The sequence below is a fragment of the Danaus plexippus genome, chromosome 5, assembly GCF_018135715.1.
Source record: "Danaus plexippus chromosome 5, MEX_DaPlex, whole genome shotgun sequence".
NCBI classification, from domain to species: Eukaryota; Metazoa; Arthropoda; class Insecta; order Lepidoptera; family Nymphalidae; genus Danaus; species Danaus plexippus.
Window position 1 is genome coordinate 6,034,089 of NC_083539.1, and position 24,100 is coordinate 6,058,188.

Sequence of the window (24,100 nt, forward strand, 5' to 3'; positions counted from 1 at the left end):
GGGGGGAAGGGAGGGGGAGAGACGGGGGAGCGGGCGCCGCCGGCCACCGAACAGGACTAGGTGAGTTTTTGTCAAAGTCCGCGGCATTATTTATCGAGTGGAGACGGTTGCGAAAAACTGACTCGTCGTCACCAACCGATCCGCGACGCCATTTTTGAAATCTTCCAAGCGAGACTTCTATGGCATTGCTGTTTTGCAATGTTTTAATTTACTATACCGATCCGATGTCGCCTTTGATGTTCCCGACCGTCTCCGCTCCGCTGTCGAGGGGTGGTCACAGCTTCACATTTCCCAGTAACTTAATTAAATTCATGAAAGAATTCTAAGTGACTCCGAATACCTACAACAATAATTGTCATGTTGTATTATATTAACGTAAATAATAAGACACTACACTCGTTTTTAACAACTAATTGACCGTAACATTTTATGGTATTTCTCAACCTTATATATTTAAATTCAACAGCTAACTCAGTCACTAGGTGTGAATCGAAGAAGGATAAAAACTCGAACACCTTTTAAAGATCTTTATTATTACGAATTAGTAATGACTTCATCTCCTTTACATTTAAAATAACCGATGGGACGGACTATTAATTAAATTGGTTCTATACTGTAATCTCTCTCGTACCAAATATGGCTGAGAAGATTCCAGCAATCACTAAAAACTTGGAGTCCTTATACTGCACTCATACGGATAGGAAGAAAAATTTAAAAGGATAGTGAACATCTCATTATTGATAAAAGGATTTATTTATTAATTATTGTATAAATCCATATCAATACATATAACATTAAAGTTATCCACATTCATAGACTTGACAGGAAATAACACAGCAGATAAAATTATTATGTTATTAGTAGTTGTATTTTTAGTTCCTCATTACAGAGAAGCCTGAAATAGACGTTGCTTACGTGATTTATGAATAATAGTCACTTAAGTCAATGAAAAGTCAATAAAAAGTTACTTGGCAGGAAATTGTAAGGCATCCAAGCTATGATGTGTAATTCTGCTGACTGTATTTGGCAATAAATTTGTGGCCTCTTTCAGAAATGAACTTGACAAAAGCGGACAAATTACTTATTTCGATACAAAAAAATTGAATACTATGTACGTAACATATATGTACTGATGAAATATATTAGTATATAATATTCGCAATTAATTGTTATTTTTGTTATTATTGTATCGGCATGTTTATATTTTACTCTCACGAAATATTAACAATTGCGGTTTAAGACTTTAACGATCTCATTAGTCGGTGAGTGATTAAGAGTAATGACTAGTTCCACGCCTTGTTTCTCACTTAATTAAAAGGTAGCGATACTTTTACGTGAAAAGCAGATGCTTCAGTAAAAACACAATATATGATACGAGAATTCGATCATTTCATTCATCAGTATAACGATAGCGGCCTAACGAAGTTTTTTCTTATAGCGATATTTTCTTTTCCACCGTCACCATTACTATTAAACATAATCACTATATATAGACTAGGATAGATTCATTTCGTACTCCTTAATGATTAGGCGTAGGTAAGGTAAAAACTTAACGCCATAAAATATATATTTTTTCCAAACTAGTCTTCAACACCTGTAGGTATGCAACGAACATTTTTATTTCAAGCGAAGATAATTACGCATAAATGCCGTTTGAAAATTCATATAATCGCCGCCATTATAAAATCGATAATTTTGAGTTAATTTGATGAACACTTGAATAATACATGAGTGATTTATCAGTAGGTACAGCGGGCAGAATTTTTTTTTATTATAATTTTCACGAATTAATTGATTTTCAGTGGCAGTTTTTTATTAAAATATCGCAATTTTATAAGGCTCCCGGACCTGTTCCGCCGTAATAAAAGGAGTGCCGGTGAGGGCCGTGGGGTGCGGGGGGGTGACTTCGACCTCCCGCCGTTGAATACATTCTTATATACAACTCCAGCCGCTGAGACGATCAGAGATCTTTCTTATGTGCAGTTCCAACGACGCGAGCCAAATCGCTCACTTCTTATTTATGTGTTCGATAGCTGTTAGGTTACTCAACTCTGGAACGGGCCAAATTTTTCAGGTTTTATACCATTTAAATGTCGATATCCAGAAATTCGATAGATTTTTTATTTGGCAAACAATTCGCTGAGCGGCTTAATGTGAATTCTTATAAAAATTGTAAAGTAAAAAAAAAAGACTGCTATTATAAGAATTAAGTTGGACACGAAATCGTTTTCAAATATGTATTATACGTAAAATAATATCGATGCCAATAGAATGGACGGTTTATAGTAGATATATGTTAAAGTGAATACAGGAACCTCATACAGTACCTTATAAAGCAAGGCCCGTTTGGTTCACTCGTGTCGATACTATCTCGTCACCCGGCCTGCCCCGCTCACGACTCTACATGTCCCATAGGTTACTCACCCGCGCAAAACACTTTAATCGATAACGATTTATTTAATTAACTGTACACGCTCATACCCTGACTCCTTCGCTTAGAAACAATAAGAAGGAATTCATTATATTATATTATATTATATTATATTTACAAATCACTGATTGTTTAATGATTATTTTTATTGGCGAATTTAATATTGTCGTCATTCTACTATACGATGTGATTACCATTTCTCTTCAATGTCACGCAATCCCAATACGATATATCCCATGACAGCTATTAATTTAAAGCCAATGAGCCTTTGCACACTTGAAGTCATAAACAAACGCTATCTATCCAAACTGCCTACTTAATAGTCTCTTTACTATAATTGCACCGATCAATAAATACGTTTTACATATGAATCAATGGTCTCTGTAATGTTTGACTTTATCCACTTCAAATAACATTTCCTGTATAATAACTTTATATAATATACATTATACTGTAATCTAAAAAAATTCGTTAATAACTGTATGTATTGAAGGCTTCATTAATATTTTAAAACACACTAAATATTTTCTTGAGAAACAGACATCCAAATTCCGTATCTCTAATTATTCCTTATATACATTTTAATTTAAAACATTAATATATATTTCCTGTCGATAATAATGCCAATAAGTTACTTATAAAAAGATCGTGTAGTATAAATATAACATAATATGTAATTATGATGTATGTAACCCTATTTCTTTCTGTATGTGGGTGTACAGTGTATAGATAAAAGAACACGCTACACGAGATATTTGGACCGAAAGTCCTTGACAGCGTTTATTTAACATTAGATAACAACATACGGAATCGAATATATAAACATAAATTTGCATGACGTTAGCGGCAAATAAAGTAATAAATATTATTAACCTGATTGACTTTTTATGTAGCATTATTTAGTTTTAAACAAGATGTATCAAAGTTATCTCATCAAAGCGAGATATTGGTACATCGGCTCAATAAGAAATAAATCGTTCGTTCTTTTATTTTATTTAGGTTTTACCCCCACACGTTTTTAGGGTTCCGTTTCAATGGTTCCCAAATGGCCATTGTTGTGCCAATTCTCTTGTCTTCTCTGTCCGTCTCAAACTTGTTACTAAATCGGAACATGCTTAAATACACATTATTCGTTATTTTTCTTAACAAATATCTTACGACTTAGGTCTTCGTAAACGTTTTATTTAAATAATGTAAATTGAATATACTGAATAGTATTCGAAGGTAATCATTTATTTAAGATTTTATAAATCAAAATTAATTTACTAGTTATGTTTTTCATATTTTTATTCGGTGATATATAATTTTATTGCGATGTTTATTTAGGAAGGCGCTTTTTTTTTACAAACTTTTATGTTCAATACATATTTATGTAATTTCTTTAAACAGTCATTTACAGTATTATAGATGCAAAAAAAAAAGTTTTCTAAATAAAATTTCGAACCAATCAGAGAACATCAAAGCTAATATTAACTGTGATAATATGAGTTGCGTGTTAGTACGTTTAACAACTCGTCGGGGGCCTGCGGTAAAACTGACCAATAAAACTTCATTATCACTGGCTTGTTCGCTTCCAACTTTCATTTTATTGGTTTATGACATCAAAAGTCATAAAACTCGAGGTGCGGTTTGCGGCGACAAATAATATTTGTTTATGTAATTGCCATCGTAACTATTAACGTGCGTTTTTAAATGTTTCATTATATAGCTTGAGTTTTTACGTTCTATATTTCTCGTTTGTTTTTTATCTAATCTTTAAATAATGTTATTAAATTAACATTTACCTAATCATTACGTTCAATAGCTACACCAGGTTACACGTCTCACTCGTTATAAACAATAATTTTTAATAATGTTATGTGTGTTAAAAAATTTATGTTATGTTAAAATCTGTGTAATTATTTAAAACAGCACTTAAGATACATATTGTGGGCGGTTTTTATGTAAATACGTTTTAAAAAAAAACATGCATTTGACATGCAACAAGAGCGTCGCACGGGCCCCGGGCTACACGGGATATAACACAATACTTTATAATATATTTTTAAATTTATTTAATTCTTTAAAAAAAAAACATACAACTATTTTTTGAGGTCATAATAACTCAAATATATAACACAGGTAATAACATTCAAAGAAAACAATACCCATACAGATAATATATTAAACATAGATACTTACCTAGTCCTATTATTTTCTTAGACATGATATAACAAATAGAGGGGAAACAATTTTTTATGTGACTTATCCGTATCCAATAGGAATTAGCGACAAAAGTGTTTAAATTAGAAGAGCAGTAAATTGTCGGAGGCGTTTTAATTGAAATCGCAGTTGTTAATAGAGTGCGTACCGCAGTGCGCATGCGCCAGCTTTATTTATTATACCCTACAATTTACTAGGCTAAGCACGTATGCCTTCAATGAGCTCGATATTGCATTTTTTAACGTCTTCTAAATCATTTAATCTGCTGTTTAAAATATATAATCTATTAAATATAAAAGGTACGTATATAAAAATAAAAACATCAATTAATTATCTGCTCCCGAACAAGTTTACAATGGTAGATCGCAATGTTTGGTTTACGTACAAACTTTAACCCTACAATACGAATAACTAAAAACTATCAAACTAGTGACAGAGCCCATCTACTAAATAACCGCACGAGGGTTTAACCCTTCAACTTTTTCTCGGTCCTGCGCGACCCCCATCCGTCGTCTCTCCGATACGATGTATATCTTTATTTATCATTCTTTATTACTAAGAAACTCCATGACGGTATTGTTCGAAGAAGATTAAAATAAAAGCCTATCGGATGCTATCTTCCTTCTGATTTACCGGTTCATGAAATTTATTAGATTGTTTGATGCAAATTGAATGTAAAAATTTTCACTCACATGTAACATAAGTAAATGACTTTGATAGAGTCTTGAACGATAAAGTCTATTATTTATAGTTTGTAGTGTGTTTTAGAAAATTAAGCGGTAATATTTCACATTCCCTACATTATCGCTTACCGTCCCGCCATTTCAACAACCAATTAAACAAGGCCTTCATACACCTTATCAGGATGAGGTATGAGAACTATGAGGAGGGTCTAATAAGATTGGAAATATAATGAACCGCACCCATAGTAAGTCACTTACAACTCGAACTTAACCCTTTCAGACCTGATTTTTTATTTTTTAGAATTTGTTTGAGCCGATTTTATTTCAGTTAGATATTCGCCTATTGAGCATGGAAAAACAAAAAAAAATTGATTATTAGATTATTTTCCGAGAAAATTGATGTTTTCTTTATGTGATCAAATGTGGACATTCGGCCTAAGTGATTATAATAACTGATGTATGGGTATAATTGAACAAATAACAAATAGCTTGATTTTGGCCATTTTTATTATTACAAAAGTATGAAATTCAAACTAAAAATAATTAAACATCTTCAAAACAAAAATAAATCTTCTTACAAAATAAAACAACATAAAAAATCTTCTAAAAAGACAACAAAATAATAGGAACTTTAGTTACTTAGGTATGAAAACTTAGGAAGCAATTTTTGTCTTTAGTCAGACATAAGTGCACTTTGCACTTTATGCATTTGATGCGGGATTTCCCTTTACACCCCGTTAACTTACAGCGCGTTCCACAACCATCGTCATGAGCTGGAAAGTGACTAATACCATCTCGAGCAATTTCAGTTGACGGACGTACTTCTCCTGGTCTTCTAGGAACAACTACTGGTAAAGGACTGCTCAAACTACTTGGACGACCCCTTTTAGCACCTGATATTTTGTTTCGAAGAACTAAACTTTCAGCTAAGCGTCGACGAAAGTGAAGAAGTGCGAGCCGTTTTGCTTTTGGTATCCCAAGCAAGTCACAATCCATATCATACTCGCGGTAGGCTTGAACAACTGCCAAATCTGATGCGTGGAATATCATACGCAAAGGCCACTTCTTTGACTTTATAAACGTTCTATAATAACTCATAAGTTGATCAAGGAGATCTACCCCTTCCATGGCGTGATTGTACTTTTTTACAATTTCAGGCCTCTCGACTTCTATAAATCTATTCTCTGTTTTGGACCATCTTTTCACCATATCTTTTTCTCCTATACCAACGAAATTGGAAGCTAAGTTGGCTGGTTTGTTATCAAGCCATTTCACCATGGTGACATCTCCATCCGTACTACAAATCTCTTCGGCAAAACCCCTTGGTTTCTTTTTTATATCTTTGTCACTAAGCAACGGTGGCCTTGTAAATCTATTGACACGCGCAGTGCAGGTAGCCATTATGCCTTTGTGTTTCAAAATTTGGAGCATGTAATAAGACGAGAAGTAATTATCGCAATATAACTCATGACCTCTACTGTCACCGACTCTTTTCATTAGATGTAATACTACCGCAGCTCCAAAGCCTACTTTCTTTATCAGTGACCTGTCAAATTCTGGAATAGAATTTTGATAAATAATAAAGTCATAGGCACGGCCATTTTTCCCACACAAAAAGAAAAGCTTCATTCCCCATGGACAAGGTTTTCCTTTGATGTACTGCTTAGCAGAATGTTTCCCTGTAAAAGGAACTATTTGTTCATCGACACACAATTCTTTTTCTAGCGGTATTTCTAAGCATCGGCTTCGGATCGCATTATAGATTGGTCTTACTTTATAAAACACGTCAGTGCAATTAGTAGGCTTTTTCATATTATCTACTAAATGGAGATTGTTACGAAGTTCAAAGAACCTATCTCTTGCCATATTGTTAGTGAAAAGTGGAATGCTAATATGATTTTCCCAGTACATTTTCAAAACTGGATAGTTGAAAACTCCCGTTGCCATGTGCAAACCAAATAAAATTTCAATTTCATAGCTGGACGTAGGCTTAAACCTGGTTTTTCCTGACTGTACTGCATATAAGTTTGTCATTTCGGCCATTTGTTCAAAAAGCTCTACAGGAACATATCTATTATAATAACAAATGGGATCTTGCACGATGGGTTCTAAAGCTATTGGTAGCAAGAAATCCGTTGGTATTGTGTTATTTATTTGTCTATGCCTCCACTTTATGTTCGGTTTTGGCGTAAGGTAATCGAAAAGTTCAGCATTCGGCGTAACTTGCTCCTCTTCGCCCTCCACAATATCCGGCTCTCTTGGCGCCTCAGGCTCGGACTCGTAATTGAAAGCTGACCTTTCTTCGTCTTCTTGTTCGTCAGGGGGGTCAAGTGGGGTGTACTCTCTTTGATTCTGAGTTACTACATCGGCTCCCAACCTAACGTGTCTCGCAAATGGGACATTATTATTATTTCCCACATCCTCATCATCCGAAGATAGCTCAAATTCCGACTGGTTATCCTTTTCCAAAGCTCTCAAAGCATCCCTCGAAAACATGATTATAATTTGATCATAAATTTACCTGTAATAAACACAATTTAAGACTTTACCACGCAAATTTTATAATAAATTATAACATTTATTACCAGAAAATAACTTTATTTACTAACAGCAGCAAAGTACCTATTTTGAAAAAAATGTTTAACCAATACCTACTGTCCACGTTTGTGGACATAACGAATATTCGCGATTTATTGTACAAATAACTAAAAATTTTGATGTAAAATACTTTGTTCTTTGCCTATATAGTATAACTTATCCATTTATATTTATTTCAAAACATATCTAGCAGAAAAACTTGAAATTTCAATAAAATAAAAATGACTTACCTACTCAGTTCAAAGTTTCGCTGGTAACTGACCGAAAATGGCTTAGAAGTGCACACACGTATCAATAGATGCCGCTAGTTGTTTCATTTTTAATAATTTAGAATGTTCGCAAGTGATGACAACAGTTTTTATTTACGTAAAATTTAAATTTAGTAGTAAAAAGACTCAAAACTTTTATGTCCTCAATTGTGCACGCGAGGTCTGAAAGGGTTAATATTGATATGGGTATATTACAATATCTTATTGGATTTTATTACTCTTTACTCGCCAATAAGCATAGTAGTAAATATTTTTTTATTATATTTCAATATATTGACAGAATTATTACTTAAGTAATATGTGTTTAGTGTTTGTTATATGTATTTTTAATTAATTTATTCAGATATAGTAAAAAAAAAAATACATTCTCATTTTGGTACAGAAATATGAAAAGCATCAAATCCGATACAAGAAACGTATTCAGGTACTCTTATAAAACGTGAAAACCACGTTTTCTATTTTCGTTCGAGTTAAAAATGAGATCTGATAGTTCACAAAAGCAACTCAACCAAATAATTGCTATTCTATTCACACCGAGGGCGATTTATTCTCCGAATTATTTTCTTGTTGTTTTATTAGAGGATTTGTCACTCACCCCGCTTTTATAATTACCCCAGATATCGGGTAACTTTTAAGATTGAATTTATGTAAAAGGTTCGGGTACAGCGGATTAGACTACGGGAAAGTAATTAGGCGGATTTTAGAAATTTGTTGGGTATATTTGGTAATAAACAGATCTAGAAGACAAATGGAACGCATAAAGTACCTTAAATTGCAAAACTTTAATGTTATATGATATGTTATCATCTAATCAAGTATGGAAAATAAATATAGAGAAGTTACATAAATGACGCAGTTAAGATAAAAAGTAAAAAACGAAGAGTAATTTATACATCATTAAAGTTTACTGCAATCGTGTTTATAATATTTAAGAAAATAATTGAGTAAAACAAAGAACAAGTGTATGTAATTTATTATATATTTTTTCTATGATGTTAGGACACTGTATATATATTCCAATGTTGTAGTTATTGATCATGACATTACAAGTGGCGCCATCTTCTGATACTGCAAATAAATAATTGAAAAAATAAAGCATATTTTGTGTCCAGGCAGATATTTCATGAAATGTAAAATATAAGAGCACATTTCCTATATCACATTTATTTTTTTAAGCAAAATTGATAAAAGATTTAGAATAACAAATATCAATTCAGTCTCATCTCTTCAAAAAGTTCGGCAGTCTAAAGAGAGATGTCGCCTAAAATAAACGGCGATCGACTACAGCGCTCACTTTAGACGCGGCAAAACAATAAACTATTTTAAGGCGGGATTTCAGAAAGCTCGCCGTTCGACACGTACTGCGGTGGCGAGTGAAAGTTTATGACGCAATTTACAGTTCGTATATTGCCGGGCACTTCATATAATACCGCAATACGCAACTGAATTTTCTTTATTTCATACGAAATTCCTTACTTTAGTTGCAACTGAATGTTGCAAGGTGTTTTCGTATACTGATAATATGCAATGTAGAAAAGCGAATAAAATGTTACATTCACTAAATTGTAGTGGAAATTAGTAATTATACTTATTCTTATTTTATGATAAAAGTTATCAATTAAGAAAAAAAAAAGATAAAAATGTCTCTCGATAATTCTTTTACAATTGCGATTTCATTGGACGGGAATGACGCAACGCTATTGTAGCGTCATCATTCGACGTAATACAGCATTTATTTTACGACGTGACGAACTTAAATTGGTCGTAAAAAGCTTCGACGATTTGTTCACAGATGGCAGTAGGCTTTCAAGCAACGCCATCTATATTTTATGAAAGCTGCAACGAGAGTTATCGTTTTATAGGGACGGCTATAAAACTTACGATCTGCTACTTCGGCTTCGAATATGGAGATATCGAGGGTGAATGGGCGTATAAGACAGGAGACCGACTTTTATTGTTTGTAAATTGGTTGTAAAATTATGAGTTCGCTCGTATTGTGCGTAATCACAACGATCAGCTGTTACTTTGTCGGATAAATCACTTTATTACCACAAGCGATGTTTTATGAGGTTATAAAGCTTCATTCGAATGGGCGACGAGTTGTCACTTTTATACAGCATTCTGATTATATTAGTTTTTTGATTACTCGTCACGTAATCGTTAGAAATCTGTCATTCTGATACTTTTTTCATATATATTTTTATACAGTTCTTTTGACGGTTATACATTTCTTATATTAGTATAATATTTTGTTATTGCTAAATTAAATGAATAAATTTTCTTGTATCAGAATAAAAACGAACTTAAAATTCATAAATGATACTACTTTATTTTTTAATCAGAAATTATTTATTAATTTATAAAATTATTTTTTAAACTTTGCCAATGATTAGTGATTACTAATGAAATCGATTTATCTAACTACTCGACAACAGATGGCGCTTGAAACCGAAACAGTCGTCAAACAAAAATACTCAATAATAAAACAAAGTTGTATGACATGTGAAAGAATTTTAAAAAACAGACGTATTTATACTTTAACAAAATTATTACCTTTATATCTTTATGCAAATGAGGTTGTTAACATGTTTCTAAATAACAAGTTTTTTTTTAAAGTAAGCACGGTAAGAAAAATTAATGTCATTTTATTAGATACAGTTGAATACTTTTTCCTAATTACATTAAAGAAAAAACTATGTATTCTGAATATTTCGTTATAATTTCAAAATTAAACCATAACTGTTCATTTAATGAGCTAAAAATAAATTTATTACGAAATAATTAATAATTATTGTTTTCTTTATATTTTTACGTCATAAAATATAATACAAACATAATTAATACAGGATAATCGTAAAAATGCATTAACCGATGTTACCGACTTTACAACCTCTAATTATTTGTTTAACGAGACGTTTACGATTATCGTGATCGTTAAGTTGACGTTTACGATCGGTTTACACCTCCTGTGATTTTCACTTTACAGCCACTTCATATTAATTTTGTAAACAGATTAAATTATTAGTCGGTTTATTTACAACAGTTTTTTAGTGGTCGGTTAATTTATTAGCCTTAATTTTTTTTTAATGACTTTGTTTTTTTTTTTCGTTTGAGCACACAAACCGTAATAGTGCAGTTATGTATATAACTACTACTATAATATCAGTTTTAATCTCTATGAACCTAGCAGAGATTTGTTAGTTAAATTAAAATTTTTCATGATATTATAATAACAGCAGATTTGTAATTTGTTTTTTATCAAAGTTGTATAGGCCCCAGTGGATTGACCCGAGTTAATAAAGCGCTGGAACAAGACGGATGTCAGAGAGAGAAAGAAATAATAAAGGAGCGGCGTTATTTATGAGATGCACATTTGGTATGAACAGCGCCAAATAAAATGTGGCTCTGTATGGTTTAGGAATCTAATTTTATTTTTTAATATATTTTTTTTTCTTATATGACAATTTAATTAATGGCTGTATAATTTTGATCGTTGATTTAGTCGTGTATTATTATTTTTTGTTTTAAATGAATGTAGTGTTTATTTAAAAAGATTGTATGGGAAATATTTCAAAAGGTATTCCCTGTTGGTTGAAATGTTGTAAGCAGGTATGATATAATTCCTGTCAAACGTATAGAAAAGTGGTTTAAAATAAACATAAAGTGGACATGTTTTTCGCGACAGTACCGCCTATCGCTATGAGTAAGTTATGGCCGTTGTGGGGTGAGTTACACCCTGCTTAGGTCACGTGGCTCGATAGAGACAGCGCTATATAAACATCATAACAACTGACAGGGACAGCCGAAGCTGGGGCGGCAAGTTATCTTCGTTTCATTCAACTCACACTCGCGCCGCCCGAACGTCCGTATAGATCAATAAAACTACTTTATCTCTTTTTGGCACATCCCCATCCCGTCGGCGACTTCCTACAACTATACTTTACTAGAGGACTTTCTCTTTAAAAAATACAATGCAATTTTAATTTTAAATTTTTAAAAATCCAACATAAAGGACTGGCCGTTAAAAAAATTGGACCTTTAAAAAGAGAATGCGCAATTGTAAGAAAATAAAAAGCTGCTGAGATCAATAGACAAACTTTTTATTTTTTTTAATACTTGTTATTGAATTGTAAAAAGGTCCAGTGTTATCGCAAGTCATAAAATATCGTTTATTTTGAGAGCTACAGGTAGTGGGTCAGTTCTAGTTTGAGATATCGCTCGGTGTGGACTGTTAAGCAGTTGAAGTTATTAATTTTCTAGCAAGCTGAAATTACTGTGATAAGTTATTAAAATGAATAAGGTGATTATAATCAACTCTATCTATTGAAATTATAATTTTGATATATTAGTACTTAGGTAATAAACGGGAGGCACTTAACGATCCAATTCAAGCCGTTATAAAGAATTCAGTTTTACCATTTTAATGTCTTATTTGAAGTCACATTCTACTATATTAATTAAAACGAGTTGAACACACGATTAGCATCACACAAACCATAAAAATAACACCACGAATTCAATTTCCCATAATGATAGTTTAATTTACATCAAAAGCCCATTCCTATGTGCAACTTCCTTCCCCATAAATCTATTAAAGAAGCCTTAAGTAAACGCCATAGATGTTTTTAATAATGTCCATATAACTTAATTGGGTATTGTCAGTTATAATAAGTAATAATGTGGTAATAAATAACACCTTATTATGTTAAAAAAAAATGTATGATCAAGATAAAGTGAAAATACATCCTAACTTGGTTATTTGTGGTTGTAACCAGTCATGAAATATATATAATTAATTACATAACATACAAAAATGTGTCCTCGCCTTATTATAATTAATATTCATTTTGATTGTGTATATTTAATATAGTAGTAGGTAAAAAATACTTGATATCTCGCACTTAATGAGATTTTTCCTTTGTTATTTTATCTCGGCGGAATCTTGTTAATTCTTCAATATCCATGTGTCTTCTCCCCTCTGTCTTGAATCAGGATTCGTGATAAAAATGGAAACAGCACTACGTGTGTGAAATTTATATTAAATAGAAATCAACTGTTTTTATGAATTTATTTTGAAAACGCTGCTGATGATAAGGAACTTTAACAGAACTGTAATAAAAAAGTATCTTTATTTTGTTCTCATAGATAAGCGAAGTTCGATTGTTTCAGCACAGGTTAGTTTAAATGAATTATCATAGAAAAATTGTGTTTTTTTTTTCAAATATTAAATCCTTTAAAGTGCAATGTATGCTCTCACAGTCGGTATCAAACGAAAGTTCGGTCACGCTTAATGCCTTTACGACTGTCGGGGGTGACATAAAGAAAATGAAAAACATTTTGTATTATTCTTGTTGCGCACTTGTCCCGCCTAACTTCAACCCTCTTAAGCAGCCCGCAGACTTGATACCGGAAAAGGAATTATATCATTCATAGAAACAAATTAATTAAACATTAATCATATCCTTCGTTTCCTCAACAACTTCTCAGGTTTATGCAATTTTTATTTAATAACATAGTGTCCAATATTTATAATTTGCTTGATATGCGTCAAAATAGTCGTCCGTGATTAGTCCTCCTTATATTTCTTTCATTCCCAGAAGCTTCTGCTTAGACAAATATCCACTGAAACTAGTTACGTGTTTTGACTCTAATGTAAGTAGCTTTTTAATATTTATTACCTCAGATATATCTTATATAAAGCAACTTTTATTTAATCTATGTTCATCCCTTAAAGATTATTTTTTTTTTATCTGCGGGGAACCTTTTTGTTTTAAAATTCCATTATTTGAAATGTTCATTAAAAATCAACTTGATCTCCAGCTAATGATAAAAAGCTTTACGTTGTTCGTCGTAACAAATAACTTTAGCATTTTAATGTTTGTTATTGTTGAATTTAAATAAACTTATAAAATCACTGGAGCAAGATTGCGATATGCTATAAACTTGTCAACTGAAACTATTTCTGTGCTGTTTGTTTTCCTTTTGACAAATCGTGTCTCGAGCCGGCGCCATCTTGCGGCATTCCGTTCAGAAACGCTGTTTGGAGTTAGAATTTTATTTTAATTTTTTAAAAATAATCTTTTACAGTCATTGATTTAAAATAATGTTTAATCGACATTTCCTGATATTTTCAATTAAAAATCTGGCTTCGAAAATATTTACTTTTTTTAATTTTTATTGTTATAAAAATAACTAGGAGGTTAACCAACAGTATTGTTAATTTTAATTTTAATACACTTTACCGTGATTGAACATAACTATGATGAAAGAGCAAATTTTTAATGTAATTCTTACCAACTTTCCTGCGCCGGGTCAGTAATTCGTCGTGTGTGGCTGCGAGATTTGTTACATCGTATCATTTTAATAAACAAACGAGTTTATGGCACTCTAATCCCTGTTTAAACGGAAAAGCAATCGAATTAGCCTGCGCGGAAGATTAAACTTATTCTCTTCCGTTTTTGGGATAGTTTGAGGCGAATGTGATAAATGAAGAGCGTGATTTCGGTAATGCGCTGGGATGTTGATGTATGCCCACGATTGTTATTTTTCTAGAGAAAAAATAAGTGTGAACGCAGCGTACTAAATAACAGTGATGAAGTATAGTTTATTGTTGGATCACGTGATTCTATGTAATAAAGATCACATCCCAGGAGTAATCTCCGAGAAATTGTTATATTTTTTCCCTTGTTTGTTAAGGAATGAAAGAATGTAATTTCTCCACTCAACAAACACCGTGCTTCTTTGTTTTTAATGAGGAAACGCTGTGATCTATTTGCTAAATAAAAGATTTATGTGTGTCAAACGATAATTTTTGTAATTCGTTATTGTTATAGTAGGTATACATAATAATTGAATAAGTTTTTTTTTTTTGGTTTTTTAGTTAATTTCGTTAAACCAATTCCTACGTTTTCGATTTAAAAGGAGGGAAGGTGAAAATATATTCATTAAAACTATGAATGTCGGTTTTTTGTCGTTAAGGCGTGTAAACAACGCCTTAATAGAAAGGATTTGTTAAAGGAACAGGTTTAAAATCAATTAACATTTCTCCTTACAGAATGCAGGCATTATCACTTTTATAAGGCAACATTTACCTAGTAAAAGCTCAGTATAACAAGCAAAGGAATTTATCACGACGTTAAGGATTATTCGTAATTAATAGCGGACACGGACTCACAACGTGATGGTATCACTCGTATGGTAGCTATGATAGATTGTGTATGCGGACTCGTATAAATTGCAATGTTGCCAACATAATATCATCTTATTTGCTTGGCATCGACGACGAAGCTCTGATTTATTCTGTTGTACCAACCTACAAAAGTTTTCGGATTAAATAGTTTTTCTCGTTTCAATATTTGGCAACAAAAATATTTTTTTTTCTTGTCGGCATTTTAAATTAAGCCCGTGATATATTTCGTTTGCGTTGACATAGAGCTAAGATTCATGAGGATTTTATTAAGCCTGGAATACTATTTATTTTCTAATATCTTTGTCGACTAGATTTTTGAAATTAATGTGTGAGGACGTTCTTTTTTTGAAATGGTGAAAGGTCAAATTGTATGTAATAAAAAATATTGTAACAAAAATAACTGTACATTTTTAAGTTATTTAATTTTTAACTTAATAAAATAATTATTTACTTCAACTATTACTTAACCCAAAATTAAAAAAAAAAAACATTTGAGTGCTTTACTCAACAAAGTAGTTATAAATAAATTAATTTAATGTCTGAAACTTAATAGCAGCGACCCCAACATATACGGCCTAATGGCGACACATAACAAAGTGTTACGGAAATAGATAGCAAGAAAAAAGAAGGATTAGTCCTCGCCTTAGACGCTCCAGAAATAAAATTGATCTGCTAAGTGTGAAAGTTCATTTAACAACTAACGCTCCTTGTTAACTTCAACAATCCCTTCTGACGTTTCTGAGTTATATGATCTTATTATTAGCTGATAACCAGACTCCGTTTACTTTTTTAATTATTTTGATAGCTTCTTGATTATATATTAAGTAAAATGTTCTTGAATTACTTTAAAAAAAACTGTTGAAATGTTTAAGTAAATAGTCTGAATGATTTTGTAAACATTATACCTAGAAATTTACTTTTTTCTCTAAGTACAGTTATATTATTGGATGTTTAGATTATTACAAATAAACAATTAAATGTAATAGGAAATTCTAAAACTTTTTTATTCTTCTTAACACAAAGTTTTTGTTATAATCTTACTAATATTTAAATAGTTTTTTTTTAATTATATTAACAACCATCATAGCTTAGCATCGCTTGATATTTTTTTTTTTCAATTGTCATGTTTTAGGAAATTTACGCCCAGCTTAAAGCGTTCAAAATTTTAGCTTCGACCGTCCAAAATCCTGATTTATGTGCGACGGGGGCGGACTCGGAGTCTCAACCGAAGATCAGTTTTTGAATATTTTTTAATTATTATTATTACCCTACAATTCATAAATTATTTCTTCGTTTGTTATAGGCGTATGGTATCTATACTTTTGTTCTGTAGGCTAGATAGGTAGGTCTTTAACTTAGCTAAATATTCAAAAAATATTTTTGAAACTTCCATATAAAAACATGTATTTATATTAAAAAATTGCCTAATTCAAACGCCACGAATGTTAAAGAATGTACGCCTACGTTTTTATATATCTCCTATCTAACTTTTTTCAATACATAACAAATAAAAATGGCGTATATCGGCCCGCATTTGTCGGTGGGGATAAAATTGATAGCAGGTAGGGGTAGTCTAAAGATGGGATCCAAATCTCTATAGATTTTTTTAATATAGCATGTATGAATCATTCTTCGTCCATTTTGGCATTCAAGATGGCGGTTATATTTTCCTTACTGTTACAAAAAAAGCATTATATTCAACATTTAAAAAAAAAATCTTTGTTTAAGAAAAAGAATATTTTGGTTATTTCTAATTTTCATACAAATTTAAAGAATTTACACATTAATCTAATATGCGTTAACGAATGTAATAAAATCTTCGCAGGGAAGTTGAATCTGAGACAATTTGCCACTCGCGCCCCTCTGTAAGCCCACCTATGTGTCTTTCTTATTGCCGGCTAAATCTCGAATATACAACTAAGATTAATTCCCGCTGAAAGAAAAGGGTGTACCAACCCTTTTGTGTGCAGCAAACGCGTTAATGCACTTAAATATAACATATACCGCTTTAACTACTTTATACGGCATAATATTTTTCAATGTAACTATCACTCTACAATAATTTTTTATATACTTTTTCTTATTACAAACACAGTAAAACAACTATTTGTAATACTTTTTGATGGTCAAGATACACGTCACAGTGATAAAATACTGCACATATTTATTATCAACTACTTACCGGTAGTAATTTTTTTTTTGTTATGAATCAGACGGCGGTGAGTTAAAAACCTTCAGTAGCGTTGTTTTGTTAAAGTACATTAAGAACATAACATAACATTAAGAACATAGGTTTATAAATTCTGTAACGCTGTGTGTAGTTTTTTAATACTTCTCCTAAACGGTTCATTATTAAAAGAAGTATCTCATTAATTAAATATAACATCTAATTCAAAACTTGCCAGTTGATATTCATTATTTCCACGGTAGAATGCCTGCAACCCTTATCAAGGGAAGACGCCCGTTTTTTCTCGGTTTTCCCAAATAATTTATTTAGCGGGCCGTCAATTTATCTCTGTGGGAGCTAATTTCGAGTCGGCCGGTGGCTGGCGCATGCTGTAATTCAACGAATTACTCGTCCTATTCGATTTATGGTCTCTCGTACTTGACGGAGCGAGCACTGCTCTTCTATTGTTCTTACTGGTCAGGACTAAAATAGGACATTAGCTTTATCAACATTAATGTTTTTTGTTTGATATATATGTCTGTTGTTGTCATGTCGAAGGTCTGAAAATTTTAATGTAATTAAGAACTTAGACGTTTAAGGAATGTAATTGAATGTGAGATCATCAAATCAAAAGCATTATATTTAATTTATATAAAATGCGTAGTTAAAGCTTAGTAGTTGTACATTAATGTACGAGTGTTATTTCTTTCTGCTGCGGACGGCAGACAGCCCCGCGTCTACAGAACAGGCAACATCAGCACAGGGAACTTTATAGAGCTGATAAACACACGTTCAAAGAAGGCCTAAAGTGTTATTCCTACAGATTTGTTTGATTTTATATGATATTTTGATTATTATGAGTTATTGTTTCGATTGGAATAATAATACCAATATTTATGTTTTTATGATAAATGTGTCAAAAACTAATTAAAATTGTGTAAAATTGATTTTCATATCTAAACATAAAACAACTGAAATAAAACGTCATAATATATAATTGTAGTACAATTCACTGACTGATTTCTTAAAAATATGCAAATAAAATTATATAGTTGACACAGAATCATCTCCGTGTGATGTCCAACATCTTTGTAAATCAGCATATGCAAAGTGGTATAGCAATAAATCTAGCAGCTCTTGCTCGTTCCCGCATCATGTTACATCTTAATTTCAGAGCCGGCTCGTCGGAGCCTGCCTGCCAGAGATACGGCATTTTATCAAATTCACATTACGCTAGAAATTAACTTAGTTTTAAAAATCCTTCGTTTGCGTGAGCGATAAATTGACTTAGCTGTTAGTCTCCGCTGTGCACGGCCTTGGGGCTTTATTCATATAAGGTGTTGTTATTTTGAAATGTATGTTTATGATAATAATTTAATAAATATAAATATGGAATCAATAACGTTAAGAGCTTATTATTTGTACAGCTATTATTTTATGATTGGCGTTTTATTAATTTCGCTTTCCTTTTGTTTCAGGTGGTCGTCGCGTGTAATGCGTTGTCGATGCTTGGGTAGGTGTAGAGGTGGTAGGTGGTAGGATATCAAAACAGTCAGCTCGTTTCGTAATTTGTCATGCCTCTGCCATTTTGTTGGCTGTAAAATGTGTATTGCGGATTGTTCTATAGCTACTTGATTTACTTCACCCGCCCGACTCGGTTTGACGTCCAAAGATCGAGATATCAAACTCGACTGTCGAATAAATTTTTGTGCCAGCCCACACGAACGCTTAGGCAATCGACTGCCGAAGATTTATTGTCAAAATTTCCCGTTAGTAACGCTTACCGAGCACACTCCGCGTATCACTATTTCACAAATAAAAGAACCAGTCGCGATATCATCGTCGACTATAAATTATATGAAGCTCGTATGAAAAATACATGTTTCGATGTCCGCTTATTTATCGCTTAGCTTGAGTTATGTATGCATACGTTATGTTAATCTCGACTCGTTATTAAATACACGTTTCTATTAATATTAATTAGCTTCTGTCAATATTATATATTTTAAATTTCCATCTATAACATACATACATACATACATATGTATGATGTCAATGGGCGAGATGGCTGGTGAGTGTCACTTTGTTTGTTGGTATCGGGACGGGTGATCTGCTATCTATGCCATCAGTACAGTGGCAGTTCCACACTAGGTATAGGATAAGTTCCCGCGTTGTTCTGCTTGTGATATATTGTCCCATGTCTCCATGTATAAATCTTGAACGCCTGCTGAGGTACACGGACACAGCCGCGCCGCAGCCTCCAGCTTCAAATGGAATTGTGTTTTTATTTATCGTGCGAATTCTGCCCCACTATAGCTCACTCGGAATCGCAGTTTATCTGCCAAAACGTAGAGTTGAATCGATTCTTCAGCTCTTAACTTACTCTTAACTGATATCTGAATACGGATCATGATTCTGTCGTTTCGATGATCGAAAACATAATTATTGAAATGTCACCTTTTTTCATTAAATTCACCTCCGATATTCATATTCTAATAAAAAAAAAGGTTTAATTTAGAATTCTTGCAAGAATTCTTAGCAATTTTTTTATAAATATATTCTAAATGAGAAGTGGTGGGGTTGATTTTATGATTACCATACTATTGCAAAGTGTATCGAATAAATTATATCAAATATGCTCAGGTCTTTAAGATCTTTTGAGTTGATTTTAATATCACATTTAACATATTTTTTGCAGTAGCGTGCGTTTTCCTGTAAATATTATTAGAATAAATACAAAAAAAATAAATAAAGTAAATCAACTGATGTACAACGTCTGTATACGTTCAGAATTATATTTGAAATGTGTCTTTGTGAAATATTAAAGCATCCACTGTTGTGAAGCAAATTTATCCAACGGAATTACGAGGAGAGAAATGTATAAAAGCACATTATAATAACATGTGATCTTTATTATACAGTGATTCCGTGTATAAAGCGTCACTTCAGTAACCTATATACGTAACGTAAAAGGCTTTAGTATGAAAGATATTCCATTTTTTAGTCGATAGCTTAACTTATTATTAGCTTACCTATAGTCACTTTAAATGACAAAATCAAAACTAGTTGTGCCCAGTATACGAATAGTTAATAGACTAAGTAATATTATAATTTATTTTAAGATACAGTAGTGGTAATATTTTTGGATTCCTATAAACATATACGTAATTCGTCTCCTGTATTTTAGTAAAGTAATTTTTAATGTAATTTGGTCGTGGTTCTTTCTATTTCATAAACGAGTTAAGTGCCAAATGTTCAGTCAGTTATTCAGCTCTTTATGTATCCTCTGCATATCTTATACAATTATTTAAAAAGATTTATTGTCTGTGTTTCAAATGTCATGTCAATAAAAATAGTTTCTGTTAATTTTTTATAATTTTTTTTTATTCATAAAATTATCTTCTTAATAAATTTCAAAGAAAGAATCAACTTCCGAATTTTATTAATAAAATTGTTAAATATATTGTAAATAATGTATACTTATTTATAAAGCTTTTAACATTGATGGTGATTTTTATGACAAATTATTTCACATTCATTATTTTTGAACGAAATTTTATTTACATTATATGTTATATTTATTTTAAAAGGAACGTGCTCATGAATTTCATACGTTAAATTTGTCCGTAACAAAGTATGGTCATACGTAAATAGTTAGGCGCAATTTATATGTAATATACTTTATATTAATTAGTATTAATGAAGAAAATACTTAAAACGAGGGAATCTAGTTAAATGATTTTAATGTTTGCGTTTTATGAATGTAACTGTGTGAAAATATGTGAAGCGATATCATTTTTGTACAATATTGGCTATAGTGCAAGGATCTGCATTAAATAAAATTCTGTTACTGTACTATGTTTATTATTTATTATCCTTTTTCCCTCACAAAATATAACAACCCATGTAGTTATTAATTTTAATTACCTATAGAAGTTATAAATTCAATATAAATCTATCTATCAATTTCTGTTTCAAATACTATTTTTGTATTATTCATGTATACAACGATTCCAATGTATGAATTCTCATATTTCTTTAGCTCGTTACATAAAATGGAATAACCTTAATTAAGTATATAAAAAAACCGTTGTACATATTAAGTGTTAACGTAGCAGACATATTTGTTTTAGAAAAATCATAATGTTTGCAGGAAATTCATAAAAACTTCAACTATCTTGTTCTAGTTAAAAAATTCGTTATTCTAATGTTCGAATTTATTTGTGAGAATTATAAAGTAAAATTTATAATATTCTTAATGCATTTTTCACCTAACAGAGTTAGCTAGCAGCTATTTGTCTACTTCGAATTCACAAAGACATGTCCGTGTACATGAAGTTGAAGTCCAAATCACATATAATTTTCCTTTATATATAAAAATCATAATATATACTTACTAGGAAATAAATGCAAGCTTGGCAGGTATAAAGAGAAGCCATAGTGTCGTGCCAAACAGGAAGTGTAGGGTTCGATGCCGCGCCGGGCGATACTGAACTCTATTGATACAAAACACAATTATATAATCTGTGTCGAATGAATTTGACTTTTATATAAATATTCCTTAATTTGTAGGTTGCCTTACAGCAAAGAATAAGTTGCATACATGTGTATGTGATCTTGAAGTCTTATGCATATATTAAAGTACAATAGACTAAGTATAGTATGTTGTTATTCAATTTTGTTTATTTAACAATAGATGTAAAGTCAGAAGCTCGTTGCGGGAACATCTTTAGATATTTCGTATTATTAACGGGCGAGCTAAGCTCCATTTTTTATAAAACACGTAAATTTCGTCCGTTATAAATCAGGGTGTATCCGGATTACCGTTAGAGTAATGACTCAAGTCCACCTGCTGAGGTAATGCTATTATTTAGCCGTTCATTCTACCGTGAGGTCCAGGGATAGCCTCCTAGATTTAAAATCTAGATTTCTAGAATCTTAATCTTGTCTGGACAGTGGTTAACTATAAATAACGTCATAGGTACGAAAGAATAAACTTTATGTATGTTATAAAAATATATTATCAATAGGTTTTAATTAGGTTTATTTAGTTGATCTAAAATGTATGAATTTTATCTAAAGAAAATACTGCTATAATACTTATAACTGTTTTTCTTGAAAGACGTAATAATATTTTCTTAGTTGTATTTATTCATAGATAAATATCATAAACAATATAATTATTCATCTGTTTTTAAAGACAGCTCTCCGAATGCACCTAACCGGTGTATATTTTTACAGAATATAAATTATTATAAAGTAAGCTCTAAATGTTAGTTAAATAAAGTGTCCTTAATAATGCAGACGGTAATCCAACGCCTAGTAACAAAATCCGTTCAAGTGACTTTGGTCTTTCATTGTGAAATTAAGGCTTCCATGAGAGGTTTATAATTAACGTTCTAATTAGGAACGTGAGAGTTACTTTATTAGGTGGTTGGGGTTTCGTGATGCCCCGATGCTCTGATATCGGATTTTGGTACTTTAATTAAGTATTTTCATGTTACAGCCATTTGTTTACTGGTATTTGAAGATGCGGAATCTGTTTTGTTAATTACAGTTCAGAGTAAAATATACCTCCGAAGAACACTGCTCCAAAGTTAAGCGCAGAAAATGTTGAAGTAGAGATAATTTATCATGAAATTTATAGTGGGCTATATTTATTATAAGTCAACATCGTGTTTATTTGATATATCTAAGTAATAAGTAGTATATTAAAATAATCATATATGATATATTGCGTTAAAAAATTACATTACTTATTTAGATAATAATGCATAGAAACATTAAATTGCATAAAACATAGACACTAAGTATAAGTTTCATGTACGAGAACATAAATCCTTCTGTCTGCAATATCGAGAGAGAAAACTTCGGGGCAGACATGCGCGAATCGTGCAACTATGGAAGATAAGATAAACTGCGCCTGCGCAGCCCCGCCGCGAACGCTAATTAAGTCTTTAACTTCATGCTTTATAGTTTATATACTAATAGAATTAAAGTCTTAATCTAGTAAAATATCTTTGCAATGTTGACACCCTGTTGAGTGATTGAATTGTTTATTGCGATTATATTTATTAGGTGGCGGATAAGGCAATCATTTGGTACTGATAACATTGTAAGTTTATAGCAAACATTCTACTATAAAGATTATATATAACTTAATTTAATCGATATTTTCCATTTATAGATATTGTACCCGCTTACATTTAATATTAATTGTAAAGGACGTTTGCGTGGGCTTATTTTTTGAGTTACACAATAAGTTTTTTAAAAACATTATTATGCTCATTTATTTGTACTAAACGCCTGTCGAGTTAAGGTGTATCTAAATCAATACATTCAGGTAAACCCAAATCAGAACAATACACATTATTTTGTTTATCACAACAATAACGAGTGCGAGGCCGCTGGTATGCGAGTAGACAAAGCAGTCTTTGACCAAGGCTGTCATAAATGCATGATTTACGCAATTACATTGCAAAGGAGACGATAAATTACTTTTCAGTCCTGTGACAACCTACAGCGATACCTTACCGGCTAAGACAACGGTTACAGCACGTT

At 31.7% G+C, this 24,100-nt stretch overlaps 1 long non-coding RNA gene across 1 annotated transcript; it reads left to right on the forward strand.

Moving 5' to 3' along the window:
- The first annotated feature begins 12 nt into the window (after positions 1-12).
- LOC116769201 (uncharacterized) lies at positions 13-19,854 on the forward strand. Its single transcript, XR_004353446.2, has 2 exons — positions 13-60; positions 19,018-19,854. It is a non-coding gene; the product is annotated as an uncharacterized LOC116769201 (long non-coding RNA).
- The last annotated feature ends 4,246 nt before the right edge of the window (positions 19,855-24,100 follow it).